Raw genomic sequence first — 9,316 nt, forward strand, 5'->3', positions numbered from 1 at the left:
GAACGTGTCCTACTCCTCGTTTTCCAGTCTGCTTCATGCGAACCCATACTCTGGCGCAAGCCACATTCCGTCAGCCACGGCTGCTGGCTCTCGGCAGGCCGGTGAGCTCACAAGCTTTTGCTTTAAACCAAAAACCACCAAAAAAACTTCATCGTAGACTCAATTGCGCTTTCCAGAACGCGTTCCAAGTTCCATCTCGGCCGGCGAGAGAGAGCGAGGTTTTTCAGATTTGTGTCTGGTGATCGGCCAAGCAAGCATCCCCCCCCCACCCCGTCTCCCAACACAGGGTGATACGGCTCCGTGAGTTTCCACCTCGGACCATCCCCTTGACTTGTCCACCGGGTTACGGACGCCTCCACGGCTGCCTGCTGTCCAAGTTTCGCGAGCGAAGGGGGAGACGTGCGGAGGGGTACACCGGTCATGCGTTGCGCTGTGCATCGCATGGCGTGTGGGTTTTTTTTGTGTGTGTTATTGTTGCAAGCCCGGTGTCTCTGTGCGCTGCGTGTGACGCATGTCTGTGTGCATCGGGGCCGTCCATAAATGACGTCACGCACCTATGGGGGGAGGGGGTCAGACATTTGTGACGATGTGTGAGGGGGGGGGGTTGAGAAATGTGACTTCACATCAAAATGCGCAACTTTAAATAAATATAGACAACACGTTCTACTTAATTAATTATACTTTATAATAAATATTTTCTCCTGCAACATCAGAGTGCAGCGCCGCATTAAATACGCACTACAATGTCAATAGTTTAAAGCGAGTTGAAGCATGTTTTATTTTGAAAATGGAAATATGGTTTTGGGGGGGGGCAGAGCTTTGTGACGTCATATTCGAGTAGGGGTCTGACTTTTTGTGACGCCGTGTGACGAAGGGGGGGGGGGGGTCAAAAGTCGTCAAAAATCGCGGGACGTCATTTATGGACGGCCCCATTGATGTTCGTGTGGGAGCGGTAGTGTAGTGGTTAACGTGCCGCGCTATGGACCCGGCGACCCAAGTTCGATTCCCGCTCACGGCCAACACCAGTGACAATTATCTGAACTGGTCATGAGCCTACCCCAGGTCGACTCAGCCTCAAACGAGTACCTGGTGCGGTGAGTGAAAATCTCCACTGGGGAGACAAAGGCGGCCGGTGCGTGATGTTGGCCATCCATACTGGCCTTCATAGGTGCTGGCTAACAGCACTTGTCCCAACAGTCTGTGCAAGCTTTACGCGGGATATTTGTCATACTCTTATGTTTAATCGATAAAGTCACGTAGGTAAAAAATTACATTAAAAGTTAATACGAATAATAATGGGAATTAAATAATATAATATAATAATAAATCGAAATTTAAGGCGCATGCAATTTGTTGCCAAATTTTCACAGAGTTGTTGCTAATTTCATTTAGTCGGGACAGTCATAATCACAACCATGATCTGAACTCACGATGGTAGAAGTGTCTGTCGTAATTTTATTTCCATTATTACTTTTATTAACTTTTAATTTTATTTTTAACCTACGTGACTTTACCGAAAAAACCTAAGAGTATGAATCCTTGCAGTCACGAAAGCTTCAAATCTAGAAGGGATATTTGTCTTTTGTGTGAGTACATGTAAGTACGTGTGTATGTTGAACTTCTTTTGCACCGTACGTAGCCAACCGTGATAATCGGAGACGCGGGGGGGGGGGGGATGAAAACATACTAAACACACACAACAAGTATCTACAAAGAAAGAGTTTCCAATAGAGATTTGAAAGTTCAATTTCTCCCAGTGGCTTTGTAAAACAGCAGTGGCCAAACACTGATATGGCGAGCAGCATGCGAGTGGGAGCTGTCATTTTGTTTTTGCTTAACCAGACGACAGAAGCTTAACGGAGCCGGATAGTCTCATTTGCAAGCGTGACCTGGCTCAGCGAAATTATAAACAAAATTATAAACGGTGGGGGGAAGAAAAAAAAACGGAATTAAAATGCAAGAGAAGCAAATATAAAATCCAAACAAAGACAACTGAACTCTTTGGTTCTTTCGCTAAAGTCACGTAGGTATAAAATAAAACAAATCACGACGTGACTTTACCTACGTGGCTTTACCGAAAGAACCAAAGAGTAATTCCTGCAAGTCACGAAAGCTTCGAATCATTTTAACTTTTCATTTAGAACTTTATTTGGAAGTGGAAAACATCCGCGGAAGCAGTGTCCGCGCGGGTCACTCTCGCCCATTTGGCAGCGGAACCCGCCAGACAGTTGGCACTTTGAGATCGCTTCCGCAGATCTCTTAAACTGAAGAGAAAAATCAAAATAAACCCCTCGCAGGCCAAACAAGGCTCGTGAACCGAGCGCCGCGCGACCGCTCCGCATGACCCGCTCAGCGCGTTGCGATCCTCATGGCCCATGAAGAGTTTGGTTTGCGGCTCATATGGCCATGAAGTTTGGCCAACCGCTGCTATCGAAAGATGAATCCACGCTTGCGCTGTGCAAACAACAACAACTACAACCCATTGCACGGCTCGGCAATGCCATCGAGTTTCTGATTTTTGACAATGGTGCCAGACACTTCTACCATCGGGAGTTCAGATCATGATTGTGATTACGACTGTCCCGGCTCAATGAAATGAACAACAACTCTGTGAAAAGCTGGCAATACATTGCAAGCGCCTTAATTCTAGATTTGAAGCTTTTGTTCAAATGATGATGCACATTACATATATAGACCTATGTGTGTGTCTGTGAATATCGAGTTGGGTAAAGCAACGGGCCTGCGTGTTAGTCGCATTGCAGTACGAAGTACGGCTAACAGGAGTGGTGAATGACACCTGAACTAGCTCCCCTGCCCCCCCCCCCTATCCCCGCCCATCATCCACTCACTGACCAGAATGGTGAAGTATGGTCAAAACTGCTCCCACGACTGATACGACGTGGGGAGGTCCTCATGCAGTTCGTGGATTCTCAAAGGGGAGCCGTGCAATCGTGAGAGCGGTGCGGCGATTCACTTGCTCGTCCGTGTCGGGCCGCTCACATCGACAGAGCGGTGGCGCTGTGGTTGGGACACTCAACTCAGTCGTGAGGTTGCGTTCCAAGTTTGGGGGCGGGTGGCGGCGGGGGAGTGAAAGGGTCGACTCAGGCCATCATCCCTCGTGGGTCGATAAAATAGGTAACAGCTTCGTGGGAAGTCGGCAGCTGTCATTCGCACTGCAAAGAAAAATACGAACGCACTTGCCTGATTTGACTCATTATAAATAAAAAATAAAAAACTAATTTGCGTGGAATTTTCCACCGTCGGCTCTTGGTGCCTCCGACGGAGACGAGCGCCTGGACGTGTGCCGAACTTCTTTTGCGCCGTACCTAGCCAAACCGTACCAATCGAAGGAGCGGGGGAACGACAAAAAGGTGCCGGTCCATCGAGTCGCGAGATCGGTCACCCCCCCACCACCACCACCACCACCCCTCTTCCCCTTTGGCTTCAGTGGAACCGATCGGCGGGGCCGTGTTAAAGACGCGAACATGGTCGTGTTCGTCTGCGGGAGACCCAGTGAGTGTGGGGGCCGATGGCCACCCCCGCTGCCCCCGCTGCCCCCCGTAGGTCAGGTCGCTCGCGGCGTGACATTAACGCGGGGGGGGGGGCGGAGGGACATTTTGATTCCCCTGTAGCAGAACAATAAATACGCGGAGTCGAGCAGGCTTCCTGGACGTTGTTATCTCACGCTGGCCCCTGCCTTTTAAAACTCTCTCCGGGGTGAGGGGGGGGGTCCATCGAACTCCGAACACATTTGCCCCTCCCTCCCCCACACCACCCCCTACCCACACCAAAAAAAAGATAATGATCCCCCGTATAGCCTTAATAGATTGTAGGGGCAAGTGCTGTTAGCGAGCACCTATGAAGGCCGGCACGTCACACGAGGGGGTGGGTGGCCAACACCACGTCCGGCCGTCTTTGTCTCTCCAGTCACGATGTTTACACATCGCACCAGGTACTCATTTGAGGCTTAGTCGACCTAGGGGAGGCTCGGGACCGGTTCAGATAATCGTCACTGGTGTTGGCCAAGTGTCTCATTAGCAGCGATGGGGCCTTTGCACGTCGGTGGCTCTCGATGGAGGTGGTGCTGGTTTGGTGGTGGGGGGGGAGGCGGTGGTCAGTTTATAGTTTATAAGCCGCGTCCCGCGCTCTGAGCCAAAAAAACTTCCCACCCCCAACGTTCCCCGGCACACAAATCCCAGACGCTGAAATGGATCCAACGCAGGGCCACTTATCCCCAGCACACAGTTGGGAATCTAACCGGAATAAAGTGGTCAATGTATATTGTTGTGATTGGTGTCGGAGTGAGCCTGGTGGGGGTGGGGGGGTTATTGTGCAGGACTTTTCGCACTCGTACATTACTTGAGAAGGGGCCGTGTAGCGTAGTGGTTGTGCTGAGCCATTCTCATTCCCAGCTGCGTGCGTGCCAAGTATTATTAATTTTTCGCTGCCAAGGAATTGCTCCAACTCTTGTCACTGCTATGAAATGGATGTTAAAGACCCCGTGAGCTCACCGTCCACGCTACAGGCCACTGCGAGTGAGTGTATTAACCAGCGCCCCCTCCACTGGCGATCTAATGCCCATTCACAGGCGGCTCTGCGTACATTCTGCACCGCACAGGGACAGCTGCCGCTGTGGGGATAGGGGGGTGGTCCGCTCTGGTGGTCTGCAGCCCACCAGAGCTTGGTTGAGATGAGCTGTGATGTTAAGGCGCTTTGAGTTGCTGATACATTTTTGCCAACTGTCAATTAAACATCTTAAACCCCTTGATAAAAAAATTATATTTATCATCGGCAAGCTGTGATCTATCCACTCCTGGTTGAAGGCCTCTCCACCCTGTCGCAATCTCTCACGCTTGACCAGTGTGGAAGAGTAGGCCAAACTGCACTCGAGTGCAGGGCCTTCCGCCAGCAGTGGCATGAGCAAGACATTTCAGGGCTGCACCTTTACCTTTTACTTGGTTGTCAACGCTTCACATAGCCGAAGGATTGTTATTCACAAGGCCGGTAGAAATCTGCGGAGCCTAGTTTTATTTATCGGAAATGTACGCAGACGATTATATATACGTACCAATGCCTATATGTGTGCCAATACGCGCTTATAAACCTCCTACTATATAAAATCATATTTCCCACGTGTATACATTTATGTTTACAATAAAAACTCAATGTTAGTTGTGACCAGATGTACATAAAAAAAAATGGGCGCGCAATTACAGAGGATATATTGATCATATGCGAAAACAAACAAGACGTTCTAGTGTGTAAATCGGAAATCAAATCGTAAATTATTTAGTCCTCTGCCCAGTGACGGGTCTTTGGCTCAAACTCCCTCCATTCTGTCTGATCGCAAATTTTCTTCTGCATCTCACTACAACCACCAACATCTTTCCTTACGAGGTGCCAAGCAGCCTATCTCCTTTTGTGCCTCTTGGCGTTTTTCTCAACCATCCTCGCTTCCACCGGAACTTGCTTCAACCCCGAGAATGAGTCCAATCCACATCTATTGCCTTTAGTGAATCGTCGACACACGGCATCGTCACACACAACATCATCACTCACACCTCATCATCACACACTGCATCAACACTCACAACATTATCACGCAAACAATCGTCACACACACAGCATCATCACTCACAGCATCGTCACACAAACCATCATCACACACTACATCATCACTCTCAACATCATCACAAAAACCATCGTCGCTTCTACCTCGCCTGGTATACAGGAGGTCGTGGGTTCGAATCCGACCCTGGAGCCTGGATTTTTCTCCGGGTCCTCCGGTTTTCCCTCCACATTTAGAAAAAGGCGTTTATAGTATTTGGCTGCTAAGCATTTCCACTTGATAAGCCACTTCGTTGAGCGACCAATTGTCGGCAGGTTGCTTCTGAAAAAGAGCTATATGGCTCATGTGGGCCTGTCCTGGTAAAATAAAAATAAAATGTTTATACTACCGCGTGTATCAATGTATGTATAGCTTCACTCGTTTATTTTTACATCGTTTTGGCCGAGCATTGAATGCCTGCTATCGTTATGAAAGCCATGTGTTGTAAGCGATGGCTCAGTGTGATGTACATTAATACTGTTTGTGTTATAGCAAGGGGGCATCGTCTATTGTGTATATCTGCGGTTTCCAACGTGGACACAGACAACAATATATATGGTAATTCATCAACCACTGCTGTCAGTGACATATTTACATCATCATCATCACCACCATAATTCTCGCCAGTACTTTGCAAGAAACAGTGGCACTGGCGGCTCGATAGAACGAGTCCGTGAAATATGCATCGAGCATGCACGCACGAGCGAAATCTAGCCACTGGTGAGCAATGCCACGCAATGGAAAGTGTCGAATCTGTAATCGTTGCAACACCTCGAAGCCATGCTCCATGCTCGATCCCATGCTCGACCATGCAGCCCTCCATATCTCACTTCGACTCTTGTTATCACTTTGCTGCATAGCATACACATATGGGCCAGCTCTTTGGAGGCGAGGGTTAGTAGATCACATTGATGTTGTACGTATGTAGTTGTCAAGGCTTGCAAAGACAAAGTAGAACATGTTCTGGCGGCATTAGAATTGAGCTGTAAGAAGACAAATGAAGTGAAAAATAAACATTTCCAAATATAACTCCTCGGGTGATGTTTGTTATCATCAATCATTCATTTGTTAAACAAATTAAACACTTGTCGGAAATGTACTCATCCAATTGGCACCTTGAAAATGTACGCAATAGACCGCGACGATTCATCTTCGAGCGAATTAAAACAAACAAGCGAAACATTAAAAAGAGGTTAACATTTCTAAAGTGTTGCCTCAACTTCCTCGGAACAAACATTAAGAAATAAGTTAAAATCTCAAGTGATCGATGCAAACTCCTTGTTTCTCAGTTTTGTGGAGAAAAAGGGCCCTAAATTTCGATTTAAAGCTTTCGTGACTGCAGGGATTCATCTTCTTGGTTCTTTCGGTAAAGTCACGTAGAAGGGAAATAATAAAATAATAAAAATATAACAGAATAAAATACAATTCTCACGACGTTTCGGCCACAACGCAAGCAGCCGTCCTTAGGTGAAGAACAGGGCTGTCGGACGCTGTCTTTCCGACAGCCCTGTTCTTCACCTGAGGACGGCTGCTTGCGTTGTGGCCGAAACGTCGTTGTTTTGTGTGTGCCCGATATTCTCACCGTTCGCGTGAGAGGGCTGCCACTCGGCTCTCCTGTTATCGGCTCATTTATACCCTCGCCCTTGCCCATGCACGGTGGCGAGATGTCAATTACCTCGCCTGGTATACAGGAGATCGTGGGTTCGATCCAGATCCTGACAATGCCTGTATATTTGGAGTTTGCGTGTTCTCCCCGTGGTCGCACAGGATTTTTCTCGAGGCCCACTGGTTTTTCTCTCAACATATTGAATAAATAAGCGTCACACGTTCAGATTGTTGGCTACTAGACATTGCCCACTTCTTTGAGCTATCATTTGTGGCCAAGTCGCTTCTGAAAAAGAGCTACATAACTCAGTGGGTCTTATTTGGCAGGGCGAGACACTCCGGTCATCCTCGCAGCAGCGAATTTTGTCTAACCGTCGAAAAAAGGCGGTCATCGCATCGCGTGGTGCATCCAGATGCGCTTATGTGGCCGTCTGGAACGCTCTTCCTCCAGATGTTAGGACGCTGCTGGAGCGATGCACTTTTAAATCGAAATTTAAAACTTATTTCTTTAGAACTGCGTTTTGTGTTTAGTTTGATGTTTATCGCCCGCACCTCCGATTAACAGTTGACTACGTATGGTGCGAAAGAAGTTCAACATACGTAAATACTAAGTGTCGAAAACCAGTTCCAGGTTTGCCCGTGTTGAACCAATGCTGCTGCATTATGCACTCAAAGAAGGTAATGCAGCTCCTGGAATGTTAAACAAAAATACTTTTGGATTTTCTTACTACGTGGAGTCACAGATTTGGAAGAGTCATATAGTCTGCTTATGTATTGTTGTTACTTTCGCCCAATTGTGCACTTACTATCCATCACCTTTTATTTACCTTCTCTTCTCGATCTCGTGCCCCCCCTTTCCCCCTCTCTCCTGCCCCTTGTTTCTCCTATCGTATTTCTGCATCACAGCTAAAGGGGGGCACCTGCTGTGAACACATTGACGCTAGTTGTTCGTACATCGCGTACCCCTGGTTCTGTGCTTTTCTGTATTTGTTAAACCCCCCCCCACCCCCCCGAGGGTTGTGCTGCTGCAATGGGTCGCTGCTGTAGGGCTTACGTAATTCGGCGAGCGTGGCCTGGTCTGCATGTGTGAATCGGAGAGACAATGGGAAGTTAGAGCATTTGCATTGGTGGCCTTGAACCAAAACCCACAGCAGTGCTGGAGCCATCACGGGAATGTTGTCTGTGTTTAGCTAAGGCAGAGTTTCAGATTCGCGGTTTCAGGATTTATTTTCGGTACTATTTCAGAACTTTTTGGGATAATTTTCAACGTGCACCCCAGTACGGTGTCTTCGTGCGAACGGCAGTGACGTCACACCGTAGGGCGCCACGGTGGCTAGGATAATGTTAACTACCTCGCCTGGTATGCAGGAAGTTGTGGGTTCGATCCCGACCATGACCTCTGCTCTATATTTGAAGTTTGCGTGTCTCTCTCCCCGTGGTCGCGTGGATTTTTCTCCTGGTCCTCCGTTTTTTCCCCCACCACATTCCGAATGAATATGCGTTATTGTTTTCGGCTACTCTAAATTTACACGAAATAAGCCACTTCGTTGAGCTCTCATTTGTGGCAAGGTCGCTTCTGAAAAAGAGCTATATAGCTCCATGGGCATTACCTGGTGAAATCAAAAGTTTAGTTTCGTTTAGTTGGTAGGAAAAGAGCAAGAGTGACATTTTTTGTGATGCCACTGAAACTGAGCATGGAGGCCCGATTACACTATGTAACACAATTTTTGCTCCTGGGTAATAAGCATTATTTTGTAATTGCTTATGCCTAAAAAGTACAGAAAATGGCTATTATTCCCCCCAAACTTTGCTTTTATGACCAGGACAGTGATATTTTGAAATTTACCTATTTTCAATGATAAAACGGGCGAATTTGTATCTTTTCGTTCACATAAAGTCAGAAAAAAAAACATATGGGTCAAAATGTACATTTCTTTATACTAAATTAATACAAAAATGACTACAAAAGATTTAGAAGTGAGTAGTTTTTCAAGATTGTTCCTCCCCACAGAGAACTCGGTCCGCTGTGGCCAGTCCTGCCTGTGGTAGTGCGCCTTGGTGTCTAAATCTTTTGTAGTAATTTGTATTACTTTAGTAAAAATA

Source organism: Lampetra fluviatilis, chromosome 52 (assembly GCF_964198595.1).
Source record: "Lampetra fluviatilis chromosome 52, kcLamFluv1.1, whole genome shotgun sequence".
NCBI lineage: Eukaryota > Metazoa > Chordata > Hyperoartia > Petromyzontiformes > Petromyzontidae > Lampetra > Lampetra fluviatilis.